The sequence below is a fragment of the Ambystoma mexicanum genome, chromosome 3q (assembly GCF_040938575.1).
Source record: "Ambystoma mexicanum isolate Mex_15411 chromosome 3q, UKY_AmexF1_1, whole genome shotgun sequence".
NCBI classification, from domain to species: domain Eukaryota; kingdom Metazoa; phylum Chordata; class Amphibia; order Caudata; family Ambystomatidae; genus Ambystoma; species Ambystoma mexicanum.
The window spans coordinates 878,163,180-878,177,947 of NC_090926.1; the positions used below are offsets into that span (position 1 = coordinate 878,163,180).

General features: G+C 44.8%; 1 long non-coding RNA gene across 1 annotated transcript in view; it reads right to left on the minus strand.

Moving 5' to 3' along the window:
* Positions 1-14,768, minus strand: part of LOC138583072 (uncharacterized) — a 184,874-nt gene that overhangs the window by 24,484 nt on the left and 145,622 nt on the right. The window contains exon 3 of the long non-coding RNA XR_011305146.1: positions 2,557-2,672. This is a non-coding gene — a long non-coding RNA (uncharacterized lncRNA). The remainder of the gene's footprint in view (positions 1-2,556; positions 2,673-14,768) is intronic.

Genomic DNA, 14,768 nt, shown 5'->3' on the forward strand with positions numbered 1-14,768 from the left:
CTAACATCGTTATTAATCTTCACCCCACTTTCCAAACCGCTGGTTCTTTCTGCAAGTGCCCTAACATCTTGACGAAGCAGGGTGAGTTCTGTGCCTACAGCATCGATCTTATTCTCCAGAGCTGTGCGTAGATCCGCCATTGCCAAGTCCCATTTAGCGCTTAGCCCCGTTATAGCTTCTGGGATCTGGTGCTTATCCCCTTTGGGGGCATCCTCTGCGGGGGTCTCGATTGCGCTCTGTACTGATGTTGAGGGGGTCCGTTGCGTTCTCGTAAAAGTCTCCATCGTGGGTTGCTTGGGCTTAACTCTCAACCCTTTCGCCTACATGGCGCTTCTCGCTGCTCTTGTGCGCCTCCGCTTTAGTGCTGCTGTCGCACCGTCCTCGGTCCGACAATGGTCAGGCTTTCAGGTCGCCAAACGCACATTCGAGATGGCACTTCGGATTGTCTTGCAGATGGGCTATGGCCTTCCACTCCCCATACAACTTCCATAGGCCTCATCACCCAAGCATCCAATGTCATCTCCTCTTGCGGTCAGAACGCTGAGGCTCCATTCACGTATGTCAGGCCAGGCGCTTTCGTGGATTCGACCATTCTGCCATATCACCCAATTGTGTTGCTTCTCCAGGCAATTTGCCGCAGCCGTGTCCCGCAGGTCCGGGGAATCAGTTTCGTTTCTCCTCGGAGGCCTTTCCTTTGTTAGCCGCCATCTTGGTGTCGAAGCAGCCCCGCGATCGCATCGACAAAACCATGTATATCTCACGATTCTCGGGGACTATGAGCTTCTCCAGCGAGCTTCACTTATCTTGCAGCTTCCGACAACTGATCCTCAAAGTTCTAGGCGCTCGTTGCAGTTTCAGTAGGTAAATTTGGCAAAAATAGAGTCGGATCATCAGGAGCTCCTCACGCAGCACGTCCTATTCCATGGCCAGTTAGCCACGCCCCCCTGGTGAAAAAAAGTTAAGTAATGAAATAGGATTGTTGTAGAAATGTGATGATTTGTAAAGTATGTAATATGAAAACTATAGAAATGCATGTATTGTAAATTGCTTTTTTATGATGAGACATGTGCTTATGGTTTTGTTTAACCTTTGCAAAATACAAAAAAATAAAATGACCTAATACAGAAAAAACGAATGACAAATGACCCAATGTATTTGACCGAAAAAGGTAAGCATTTTAGTAAATAATAGGTAGGGGGTTGGGTAAGGGTATAAGTTAGGTTAGGGCGTTTAGAGAGGAGGCTTAGGGGGCACTCCACCTGCATTATAAAAAAAAAGATTAAAAAAGATGAAAGTAATTTTCGTTTTTCGGTCAAAAAATGAGGTCTTTTCTCAATTCTTTTTTTTTTCTCGAAAAATGATCACAGATCCAGTGAAAGTTGGAGGAAAGATATGGGGGAATAGTGGTTTTCGAAAGGTGCATTAGGAGGTAGGGTTAAGTCATTTAAGGCCTGTTCAACAAAGGAGGCCTGAGTCAGAGACAGGACCTGACCTGGGCCAGGTAGGGGGCTAGCGGATCAGGTATGAGCATACTTCTGGGGATAGAAGAGGCAGGAGATGGGAAAGATGAAGAGGAACCAAGACGTTGATGTTGGGGTAAGGAAGGAAGACAGAAAAATAGGGCAAGACATTATAACAACAGGGAGGATTTCAGATTCCAGTGTGACCAACTCACAGAACCATACATATCAACCTTTTATCACATTTAGATTCAGACAGTAAACATGACATTGGTCAATTCATGAAGCTGACTCTAGAAAGCACTCCAGTTTCTGCTGATGGCTATTAAAGCGAGATTGACTGAAGGTGCTTTGGGAACTACTGAATGATGGCGATATTAGGAACAGTCTCCCACACGAAGTTAAACACCTGCAGCTGTAAACGGCTTGGAAGTCTACTAGTGTACAATCCATTTTGCAGCCTCTGCATTTACAGTGAAATATGTGTCACCTGTGATACAGCAGTCGAACCAAGAGTGCCATCTGGGAATGCTCTAATTCTTGTCCTCACGTGCGCATCCCAGATCCTGCCTTTAGGAGATCATTATATCCCGAGATGCACAGAAATGCAAGGCAGCAGCTGTTGCATCCTTGATGCGACTTTGATGGGATTCTCAGCTAGTGCCGCAAAGGCGTTCAGAATAAGAAGCTAAGAGTTGCCATCTGCTGTACACACTGCACATCCGCTGAATGGAATATGTCAGAAGGCAGCGTAATGTTGTGGTGCACATACTGCAAGGTAATGATTACCACGTGCCCTATATTCGTCCCTGTGGACGTGGCAACGCCTTCATCCACTGTGCAGAATAAGATGATCATTTTGGTTTCTACATACACTCCAGACATTTGCACCAAGAAACATGTTAATGGATGTAGGTCTGTGCATGTGCTGGCTTCTACATACGTAAGCCTAGCTGTGCAGTGACAGTGTGATCTGCTAGAAGGGGTTATGGTACAAAGACGGACTACTAGGAGTCCACCATGAGGTGCATAGGGATAAGAAGCATTGATGGTAACAGGCAGAGGATATGTCACAAGGATGGAAAGGCGGACTCACTCTTGATTAATCTGCTGGTGGAGCTAACACATTGCATCTTCACACAATCTGGCCTTCCCTCCTGCTCTGCTGAGCCACTGGGTCTGCATCAGCGATTCCAACCCGTGCTTTCTTTTCTAAGGGAGCAAAACAAAAGGTGTATTCTCTTTCAATCATCCAAAATGACCACAAAGGCAGGAGGTTTGTAAGCAGCTCTACCCACATATTTCATACATTTTTATAGGTCAATGTTGGCCAACTTTAGAAACCAACTCTGATTTTAAAATGTCTGTTTTCCTCTACTGGATTCCACATTTCTGAATATAGTCACTAACTTCGGTTCCCAAAACATTTTAGTTGGATACATAATGACCAGAGGAAAATATCAATCTAGCAAAGAAGCATTTTCGATTCACTGCTTAAATAAAAAGGTACAGAGTTGTTACACTAACATGGTAGTTATAACCCAAAGGGCACTGAGGGTGCAGCAAGCAGGGTGAAGCCCTAACAGGCTAGTATTGTAACACAATGAAAGAGGGCAACACACAACTGTATGTAATTAGAAATAGGCCGTAGGAAAATCCCATTTACGCAAGACAAAAGCGCTACAGAGCAGTGACCAAGGAGATCCAGGGTCGGTTTGGAAGATATCAGGATAGATAAAAAATAACTGTCTGTCCCTGTCCTAACCCTGAAATTAGGGAAAACTTTCCTTAGGAAGCGCTGATGTTCTGCTTACAAAAAAGGGGACAGTAAAAGAAGTCAAAGAGAATCCATTTTTGAAGAACAATATCAACATAAAGGTTGTTAGACTCCTGTATGTCCTCAGTCACTGTTAAACCTAATAGAGGAATATAGGCAAAAGTGTGTAAAAGTAAAGTTTACACCTTGGATTAAAAAGACATATAAACGATAACAAGTCCGGACTGTCTATTGTGGGTACACAATACTTTTACTATCCCACAGACAGCTCGAGACTTCCCAGGGTGACTTTAAAATTAAAATCTAAGAAAGAGGCTCAGAACAATGTTGTTGTACTGCTGTGATTCAAGTTTATTAATACAGCAAGTGCTCCCTGGTGGGGATGAGCCAAATTTCAAATGAAGACAAACAGGTAGCCCACATGACCCTTCCAACAAAGTGTTAAATGGTAGGACGGGGCGTGAGGCTACAGTAAAAGACATATAAAGGGTTGTTCATGGTAACGGTAGAATATATTTTAGTTCTACACCATGTAGCAACCACTATCTACCGGTTTCAGTGGTGTATTTTGGGTGTAACCACTTTCATCAGGACAGTCTTCTAAAACAAGGGGGATAAATACTATGGTGATACTCTATGTTCAGTCACTGTGTTTCTGCCACAGGGTTTATACTTTACCCTGTTTTCTAGCGCCAATGCAGGGAGGTTCAGGAGGAGAACCTTTCCGGCTGCAGTGGGCTGCAGTGGGTGTGGTTTACAGCTGTTGGTCCAAGTCGTGAAGCTCATTGCATCACTCTGAACAGTGGCTCTGACATGGACTATCATTGCTATTCTGCCTACTAGCACACCCAATACGGTACACACCCACTGCAGCCGGAAAGGTTCTCCTAGATGCCCTCCTCCGCTCTCGCCCTCCTTAAGTCTGTCTTCTATGCACCTGATCCAGGGCCACCAGAGATTTTGCCACATCACCCTTACATTAGAGGACCTCCACTTGCTGCCCTGCAGACCTGAACTAATTTTCAAATTGTTTTGCATCATTTACAAAGCTCCCCACTCTGGTAAACTGAATTACTTGATAGGCAAACTACACCTCGCTGGATGCATATCCTGCACCCGCGGCTTCAATGCAATGGTGGAACACAAAAGTATGCTGGGTACCTTCAAACTGTAGTGAGGGACCCTGGAAAGCCATGCCAATCAGAGAAACACTTAGGCAACCATCGAAGTCTAGGCTTTTTGCCTATATCAGCGCCCCGGAGAAGTTGTTGTAGATCTGCATTGAGGAGCTGCAGCTGTGCCTGCTATGCACCTGCTTTAACGCAAGAGTGTCCATAACCAAAACAGTCAGGAAGGAGGAGGCCAGGGGCAAGGTGCACCATTCTATGTGCTCACCTTCTGGAATGTTCCACGCAACTTTTTGAGACTTGTCCCTGGAAAAAATATGGCTTTGAATTGAAGGTTGATTGAAGTAGGAGACTCCTGCCTCCTTCCACCAAACCTGCCATCAACACCAGCAAGAACATCCAACGCCACTGAGCTCTGCTGACTGGAAGGCAGAGCTACAGCCAGCTTTTTTAGAGTTAGGTCTGCCTCTGCCCCTCTTCTTCGCTTTCTCTTGTGGTGAGCCATGCCTCTTGATTTAATAACTGCAGTGGGTGCTGGTGGGTGATGGTAGCAAGCTGTGCCCCCAACAGTATGGGAATGATTCTAGCCCCCTCGAAACCACCTCCTAGGCTTTAGGGGACACAAAGAGAATCTGTCTACTATGCATAAACGACTGAGGGGGAGGACAAGAGGTCTGGACACAGGCCAATAGGCCAGAGCTGATGGGTCAATGTGGTGCAAGCAATCTGCTTGGAACAAGTGCTTCCACCAGGCTGATCACCACCTTGTGCTGGGCTTTGGCAGCTGGACTAGGGGTGGGGGGTGTCTAACTGAATTACTGGTTCTTCCAGGTCTCTAATTTAAAGCCTACCAACACTCTTCTTCCCCCTTCACCTACTCCCCTTTATCTAAGCCCCTTCACCCCACTAATACCCCTAAATCCTCTCCTACCTATTATTGACTCTTGTCACTCAAACTCCCCCCCCCCCTCCTCTCATTGCTCAGACTCGGTTACCAGACATTTCATCGAAAAAAATCGGTCGACTGGACAAATGGTCGAACCAATTTCGTCGAAAACCAAATGGTCGAATTTTTTATTTTTTTTATTTTTACCCTTTTTTTGGGGGGGGGGGGTCCCCCCCGACCCCCTTTTTTTCTAAAAAAACCATTTTTTCCCTAAACTACAACCATAAAAAGAAATATATTAATTAAAAAAAAAATCGACCATTTGGTTTTCGACGAAATTACATCGACCAAATGTCCTGTCGACCAATTGTTGTCGATGAAATGTCCGGACACCCTCAGACTCTTGTCTTGACCTTATCTTCACCTCCTTCGCTTGGGACTATCTCTGCCCACCCTGTTCACTCTTCTGATCACCTCTTTCTTTTTTTTTCCTTTACCCACCTTCATCTCCCCTCCCTCATTTCCATCATTCTTTATCTTCCTTTCTCCTCTTTCTTCCTCCCTTTCTTCAATCTCCTCTTTTTGTCTCCTTCCTCCTGATGAGGCAGTCAACTCCTTTCAGTCCTCTCTTGTGTCTACTCTTGACTCCATCCACCCATGATGCTCTTTTACTCCTTCCCAGAAGTGCCCCAACCATGGCTTACCCTTGCTCTCATCTCTCTCTGTTCTGCTCCCTGCCAGGCTGAACGACGATGGAAAACGTCCCAGTTTTCCGCTGATCTCTCTTCTCTATCCTTACTGCATTCATCCTATGATCTAGCTCTGCTTACAGCAAAAACAATTCATTTTTCTGAACTCAGGCTTTATCTCTCCACCACCCCGTCACCTCTTTCAGCTTCTGCAAACCATTCTTTCCCCTCGTTCTCATGACCCCTCTCTTCTCTCCCCCTTTCTTCCTCTGACTTTGCAAATTACCTCTAACATTGTCTCTCTCTGCTTTTCCTTCCCACCTGCCCCTGCCCACTCCTCCCCCTCTAACGATTCTACCTCCCTAATAACTGTTCTCCACTCTCTCTGATCTTGACACTCTGCCTTTCTTCTCATGCGCATCCTACTGGTTCCCCAGAGGACCCTCTTCCCTCTGTCCTTATTCCCCAAGTTTACCCTCACCTCATTCCCTATCTGACTTCCATTATTAATTCTTCCCTCTCCAGCTATTTCTTTTCCTCTGCATTTAAACAGGCTCTCATTCAACCCATCCTAAAATTACACTGCCTCGATCCTTCCGTCCCTGCTAATTTTACCCTATATCTCATCATCCTTTCCAAGCTCCAAGAGCGCACTGCTTACTCTCAGGTTTCCTCCTATTTCAATCTTCACTCACTTCTCTCCCCACTTCAATCTGGTTTCCATCCTTCTCACCCAATCGAGACTGCTCTTCTGCATGTCTCTAACTCCCTCCTTTCTGCCCGTCAGTCCAAGCTCTCCTCTACTCTGACCCTCCTCAGTGTTTCGGAACTTTCGAGACTGTCGACCACACAGTTCTTCTCTCTCCTCTCACTTCCTTGGGCTCCTCAAGGTCCTGAAATGGTTACACTCGTATTGAACCACTCCTACTCTGTCACCTGAGCTGGTAAGACCTCTGCCCCAACACCCGTAATTTACGGAGTACCATAAGGGCCTCTTCTTTTCTAGCTCTACACTCTTTCCCTATCTGCACTTATTACTTCCTAAAGATGGGCACACTGGTAAGTGTGGCTGCTCTCCACCAACCACAAGACAAGGAGGACGTTGTACGCGTTGAATCATTTACCCTTTGGGGCCAAATCACAAAGGTATGACACAAAGATTGCAAGAAACACTTTGCCCCTCAAAGGTATAGCTCTGAATGTTCATTTTGCAAGTCCCTGTCTCTCAGAGGTGTAGGATGGGATGGGATGGCTGTGGCTGCAAGTGACTCTCACATAAGTAACCCATCCACGTATACCCATGTGCCTGACACACGCAGGGATGCATTTGCTGACTAGGCCCGGGATCGAACTCCTGCTCACTTGGGGTCAGTAAGTGCATCAGCAGTGATGGGCATTCACGTACCTGACACTGCAAATGATAGTTTTACATTTCCGTATCTGCTCCAGAGAATGTAATGCATGGCCGTTTCTTTTGGGGATTTTACATTTCCACCCTATTTGATTTTACTACCTTCTTTGGTGGTGGTTTTTTTGATTCTTTCTATGTGGCAATGAGAGCATTGGACTAGGGAGCACTTTGGTGTCTTATGGGCATTGTGGTCCTCTGTTGCTGGTGTAGTTATTTTTACTTTCAGGGGCTTTCATATTAGTATCTACACGGTGTGGTGATTTAAATTTGGGGTACAGTAATTAGCACTTGATGCTTTTCTGTAAGTGATAACGTGGTTGGCACTACTTGAACCACATTGTTCATTATTGATTTTGTTTCACTAGGATTGTGGTGGAAGACGTTTTCTCACTGTGCCAAACGCTAAGGTTGGTATTGGGGGAAGTTTGGACAAGGTATTGTTTACGTTTATGTTCTGTTTTGGATCAGTGCCCTAATGGGGACATGTCTGTACTCTCACAGGTGTCTCTCCCCGAGTGGATTTGACTTGTGGAACATTTAGGCTTTCCATGCCCTGAGGATGGATTGTTTTCCAATCCGGAACGCGTTGGCCATATAAGAACATCTATTGAAGCCTATTTGGACGTATTTTTGCAAAGAAGTCATTTGAAGAAGTTATGTTGTGGCTCTAAAAATTGTAATTGTCTCATTTGGAAATGGAGCAAGAAGCCATATCAATTATATGGACCTTTAAACTGTGAATCATTTAATGCACAGTATTGCTGGTAATCACTCTGATGGGTATAATAGGTTAATAGGGGCACATTGCGAAGTGTGCTTTCTTTTTGGTTGAGAATGAACAGAAATTGTTTTTTGTGAATGAACAGAAATTTCTTTGAAAATATTATTATTTGAAGTCTACTTTTTTGAATTTGCTTTTCAATTAAAACCCCTGTTGGAACTACGTTCTTTGAATATTTGTGTATAGACCTTGAAGATTTGTCTTATTTAAATGTAAAGTGGGGGCTTTGACGTGGTGCGAAGTTCCAGAACAACATATTGTTAAAGTCATTGTGGGTTTGGAGGGACCCTTTTGGAGTGTATTCTGGGGGTTACTGTACGGTGACGTATGGTCTTGTTTTGCTCTACGTTTCTTTTGGGGAACAAATGCTGCTATGGGTCTGACTGGGCCCGTGGTATGTGTGCAGCCTGTACTAGAAGGGCCAGGCACAATGGTACGTGCAGCAGGACAATCACAAATCGAATCTGACCCCGGGCCCGCTGTGGTCTGCTGCAGCCACTCCCACTCCAAGTCCATTTCCCACACTTTGCTAATAGTCTCATTCACAAAAATGAATCCACCCTTGCGCGCTCTGATTCCTTTTTGTGAATATGCCCAATTGCACGAGACACATGCTTGGTCCACTTTCCACCATGCAGGGCTCACTCAGGGGAACACAACTACTTGGGTAATCTGGCCTGTTTCGTGTAAGGACGGACGCCATGATTTTCAGGTGGGTGGTTCTTCAGGCGCCGCTAAAGTTCCTCAGCGTTGAAGTTTGCCTCTTTAATAAATATTAATCTCAGCTCAACTGCTAGCACACTCTTTTCCCACAGAGTTTCTAGGTTTTACACAAGAGAGCTTTATTGTATTTCAGAGCGACATTGTTACAAATCCCTCTTTTTTTATCGGTCGAATTGCTCTCTCACCAACACACTTCAGCACTATTTTGGGCCCAGTGTATCTTCAATACATGCCAGACACAGGGGAAGCTCTTTACCCATGCACCACAAGGTGGCCCCTTGTCATCTAATGGGGGCTGTGGCAGACAAACCTCCATGCACAGGCACTGGCTACAGAAGAATCACGATGAGGAGGAGAGGGCAACATAGGCGTCCTTTCAAATATGGAGGCACCCGTCATTCTCTACCTACTCTACCTACTCCTTGGTGTACCTGTAATTGATTGGGGGCCAGGATTTGAACATTGTGAGTACCTCATTAACTGGGCGAAAGCCTCAACAACTGGTGCCCCCGTCAATCAACTGGATGCCAAGGTTCTATCTGCTCCTGCAATGTTATTTTTAATGCATTCAGCAAACAGTACATCTATTTATTATCTATTTTTTTTGTATCTATCCCCCACTTTTTGTTGTATGTCTTGTTATGTATTCTAATCTTTGTGTGGGATGCTTGCAAAGGGTAGGCGTGCAATGAAAAAAACACAGCAGCCAGCACTGTATCCGTATACAGTTTGAAACCTGTTAAAATGGATTTCTAAACTCTGACTCGGTGGGCAGAAGTTTAGGAGGCCACCCTAAGTTAAGTGAAACAGAGGAATGTTCTGGACAAGCCAGACCAATCTAGGTAGCTTGGCAGGCGATCAAGACTAAGTCTCAAGAGGGGTGAGAGTGATCGGAAGCCCACAATGAGCACGCACAGCAACGAAACACAAATTACTCTTAGACAAGTGTAAATAAAAAATATCCATGCATTTATTGTCAGCCAGACCAAATAGACACAAGTAACTTTACCAATAACAAAAACAGATATCACACAAATCCTGAATCTATACAGTACATATACAAGACATTTCCTAATGCAAGTTAGTTATAAGCTACAACCACAACCTGCAAAGAAAGGGTTAAGTTTATTACACAAATGGCAATAGGTAATCCTTCAGAGTTTGTTCCCTAACTTTCGAGTCCAACCGTAAGAAGGGAGTAGCCTTGTTCTCAACAGTACAGTTGTGCGTAAAAAAACACTATAACGCAGATGAACAAAATGCCGGTCTTCTTTGTAGAGTTGTAGCCAGTCCTGAAGGGGCTTGAGGCAATGAAGAATAAGTTCCCACTATTCGAGTAGGCCCTGTCCTTGGCGGCAAAGCAGTATTTAAGTGATGAGAATAGCTAGAGAGCGCAGGCTAACTCAGCCAAGTTCGAATACCTTTAAGGGATACTCGTGTGTAAAAACAATTCGCTGTGCCAGGGGCCCCCGGTAACTTATGCAAGTACTCATCGACCGTCGGCACAGTCTGTTCTAAAAATTACCAGTTTAGTTGAGGTTGCTAGTAGGTACGAGTCCTTTAGTTTCGCGGCGCTCTAGATCTCATCGGCTGCAGTGGAGAACGATTGTCCATGGTGGGACAGTTGTCTTTTCTCAGCTTCTGAAGGAGGTATGAATAAAATTCCAGTGCAGCTCGTTTCAGGGCACAGGAGAGCAGAACAGCAGGGGAACTATATTGACCATCACCTCCAGGCAGTGACGCGGTAATCGTAGATGCGGGCATCCAATGCACTCTCCTAATTTGTGATCCAGAGGAGCTAGGCTTGCGAAATTTGGTGGGAGAATGCACGGGTCCACAAGCAATTGATGTCCCAAGTGTCGGGTATGCACTCTCAAGACGGCGGCGGAGCTGCGAGTTGCCCTGAGGTAGAGCTGGACAGTTTACTGGATGGCCCAGGAACACTTCCAAAGGGGTTAGTTCAGTGGGTAAGCAGGGGGCGCCGAGAGTAGTTGTTCCCACTACTCCAAAGGGCGAAGCGCCTTGGCAGGTCTTCTTGATCGAAGAAGAAAGCAGGGGTCCGACGGGACTGCAGAGAGCAAAGGGTGCCAAAACATTCTAAAGCATCTCCGGCGGGATTATGAGTCTGTTTCTTCATGTGGAAGACTTGGCTCCTTCTGTAGTTCAGTGAGAACACAGGTGATCGACCTGGAATGGCCGCAGAGCCCGTTCTCTTATCCAAGATTAGCTTGGCACCAAAACTGAGGATTCCAATAGAAGATCTGCTCTCTTGCAGGCATCCCAGACATGGACCAATCACACCCCACGGTGGTCTTGGTCATTCAGGCACTCCAGATATCCTGGTACCAGTAGTGTGGATTGGAACTAGACAGTTTCAGCCCTCTTCCTGGGCACACATACGTGACAGGCAGAAGCCAGCAAAAGAGATCGTTTTTTTTCTGGTCACTGCATGGCCATATATGGAACACCTTGGTTACTTGACCTGGGTGAAGGCGAGGGACAAAATGGCCATGGGACAGAACAAAAGACTTTGTGGCCCAGCCATTTTGGGACATGACCATAGTCTTGAGACAAACGCATTAAACGCGGTTTAAAATAGTAAAAAGAAGTAAAACATTATAAAAAGGAACTGCTGCCACCAGTTCATCCCAGACACACACGTACAATCACCTAAAAATCCTTCAAGGGTGTCTAGGGCCATGGAACAAAAAGGGACCCCAGTGCACGGTGCTGAAAGGTATATTGTGCACTGTTAAAAAGTTACCAAGAAATGGCAACATAGTCAAAGACTAAGGGAAACAATGGCTCCAAATACTGACAGTCTGAAGGATGTGTCAGTTTCCCCATAACAAAGTGAGCAAAAGCCCAGGGGAGTTCAGCTGAAGGCTGGACTCCACTGGAAAAAGTCAGGTTACGATAGCAAACAAAAGCAAAAAGTTTGAGGGGTCCATAAATGGAGGGAAAATTGCACATAAATGAAACCTTTCCTAAGAAAACCCTTAAAACGACACTAGCAATGGAAAATGTAATAGTTCACAATTATTATTATTTTCTTTTTTATTTGTATTTAACCATAAGATTTTTACAAAGGGAAAAAGAAATTTCAGTCATTTGCAATTTGTGAAGAACTGAGGTAGAGTCACTGTTTCAAGAAAAGGGTTGGCCTGAAGGTAAATTCTTTGTAAGGTCTTGAAGGCCTGGTTGGCTAGTCAAGAAGTTGGCATGATGAAGGATTTTGTAAGTAGCTAGTAACTAATTTGTTTTGTCTCCGCTGATCAGCTTGGCCGAGCACGTTGGTTCGTCCATCAACGTGAAATTCGAGAAAGTGTGTTTCAAATAGTGCGTTCTTACCCTTTGGTTACCCGGACACTGAAGCAGTAAGTGTCGGATTGTTTCTTTTTCAGAGGTTGAGTTGCAAAGTCGGCAGAGGCTGGTGGATGAAAGGCCTCTAACTGCCAAGATATCATTGGTTGGTACCAAGTTTAAACGGGCCCGAAGCAGAAAATCACGGCCCTGTCCGCTTGGGAATTTCTCAATGTAAGGTTGAAGTTTGTTTAATTTTCTTACGTTACTTGGGAGGTGGTTTCTCAGTTTATTACTGGCAGCTGCTACCAGTGTTCTTGACCAATCCAGCTCCTTCAGTTTTTATTTTTATTTTTACGGGATTGTGCAGCAGCACCTCCTCATCGCATTCTATTGACTTGAGTTCTGCAAAGTTAGTTGTTTCCCAAACAGAAAGTGTTTTGTTGTTTGATTTGACAATTTCTTGTTTTATTAGGTTGTAAATTGAGGGTGCGACCGCTATCCGGCATTTTCTGTAGAGCATCAGAGTTGCATATCTGACTGTGCCTTGTAATGAGTGTAGACTTAATTCACGGCGGATTGATGCCACTGGTGTTGAGTTTGGTAAGCTGAGAACCTTTCTCCAAAATAAGGCTTTGAGTTTTGGCCAGATTGACATAGGAATGTTTTCCATTGCTTCTGCACCATATGTTAATGATGGAACCACCTACATTTTGTAGAATTCCAACACTGGAACCATAGAGTAGCAGCCAGACTTCCTGTCGATGGCATTTCCTTGCGTCGCTAGTTGCTTTGCTTTTTCCCTTAGGGCCTCTTGCATCGATGTATCGTTCTTTGAGCTGTCCAGTATGACCAACCAAGTATTTGAACTCTCGAACCTTTTCGATGGGGTTTCCGTCTAAAGTGAGATGGATTTCCTCTTTTTTTCTCCTAGTTGTTTCTAGCGTTATAAACTTGGTCTTTTTTTCATTGATTTCTAGATTGTTTGCCTGGATGTATTGCTGCAGGTTGTTGAGTTGCCGTTGTAGGCTGATTGGCGTATGATCTAGTAAAATCAGGTCATCGGCATACAGTAGACGGGTGATCAGTGTTTTATTCAACTTTGGGGGAAATGCTCTCATTGCTGCATCTGAGTCCTTTAAGTCTGCTAGAAATGCTAGGAAGAGTGCCGGAGCGAGAGGGCACCCTTGTTTGACACCTCTGCATGTTGGGATCTCTGATGATAAGACCCCATTCTGGTCTAGACGGACTCTCATCGTGGTGTCTGAGTAGAGAGTCTTAATAGGGTCGAGGAGCACCGGCGGACAATTCCAAGCTGCAAGTTTAGACCATAACCGAGATCTGTCCACTTGGTGAAACGCTTGGGTCAGGTCTATAAAAGCTATAAATATGTGTGGAACCCCTTCAAATACTTTGTTCTTTAGTACATTTAGTCAGAAGATGTTAGCTGCATTTCCCAAATTCTTCTTAAAGTCTGTCTGCAGAAAGTCTTCACATGGCGCATGTTTTGCCCATTCTTTGAATCTGCCCAGCAACAGGGAGCCAAAGACTTTCCCCGTTACGTCCAGCAGTGCTATTGGGCAATAGTTTGCCGGGTCGCATTTGTTACCTTTCTTAAAGATCGGGACCACTATTGCAGTTTTCCATGATGGAGGGATGGATTTTAGGTCCACGCATCTCCGAAAGATTTTGCACAGTAGCTGTGACCATTCGTTTGGGCAAGCTTTTAAGTCCACGTTTGTTACCCCGTCCGGGCCTGGGGCTCTAGAGGAATTCAGTTGTTTAATCCGTTCAAGGATGTCTGCTGGATTGTCTAGCTTCACCCATGGCTCGGACTCTGTACTTGGGGGTAAAGTGAAGCTATTTGCCGGTCTTTCAAAGAGGTTCATAAAGTATGATATCCAGGTTTGTTTGCCAATACTATTTATCATGGTGTTTTCTAGAGATGGTGATGTAGATTTTAAGAGCGTGCAAAAGTCTCTTGCCTTATGGCTACTTATGGCCTTTGAGATGTTCTCTGCATCTTGCTGGTAGAGGTTAAGACGATAACATCATAGCCATGTTTTGCATTCCTTTGTTGCTGCGATGGCCTCTAGAGTTGATTCCGCCGTGCCTAAGTTTCTTTCTCTCCGTTTGATTTTCCTCAATTTGTGTCTCTTATCCGCTAAGGTTTTATCATAAACATGTCTTGGCTGGGTGGCCTGCTGATGTTTTCTGTTCTATGCCGTCTTGTAGATTGTTAATAAAGGCAAATAGTCAATTTGTTTTGAGTGGTTTGAGTGGGACATCACATTATATTTGGACTCTACATCTCTTATTGCTTTTGATGACAGTTTTAATTTGCAACCTTGCGTGTTAGTCAGCAGGTTGTGGTCACTTGCCTTAGTTCTTAGGACATCAAAGGGATTTGTAGCTCGTAAGAGAGATTTTGTGACAAATATATGGCCTATGGTCGCCTTCAAATCTTCGCTCCCAAGTCGGAGGTCTGTTTTTATCTAGGAACACCTTGTTTAGATTGTACATGTCTCTTGACTTCATCAGGTGTTTTAATGATGAGCCTCTATGTTCAGCTGGTGATATCCTAGACCAGAAATACATATTGTTGGCTTGC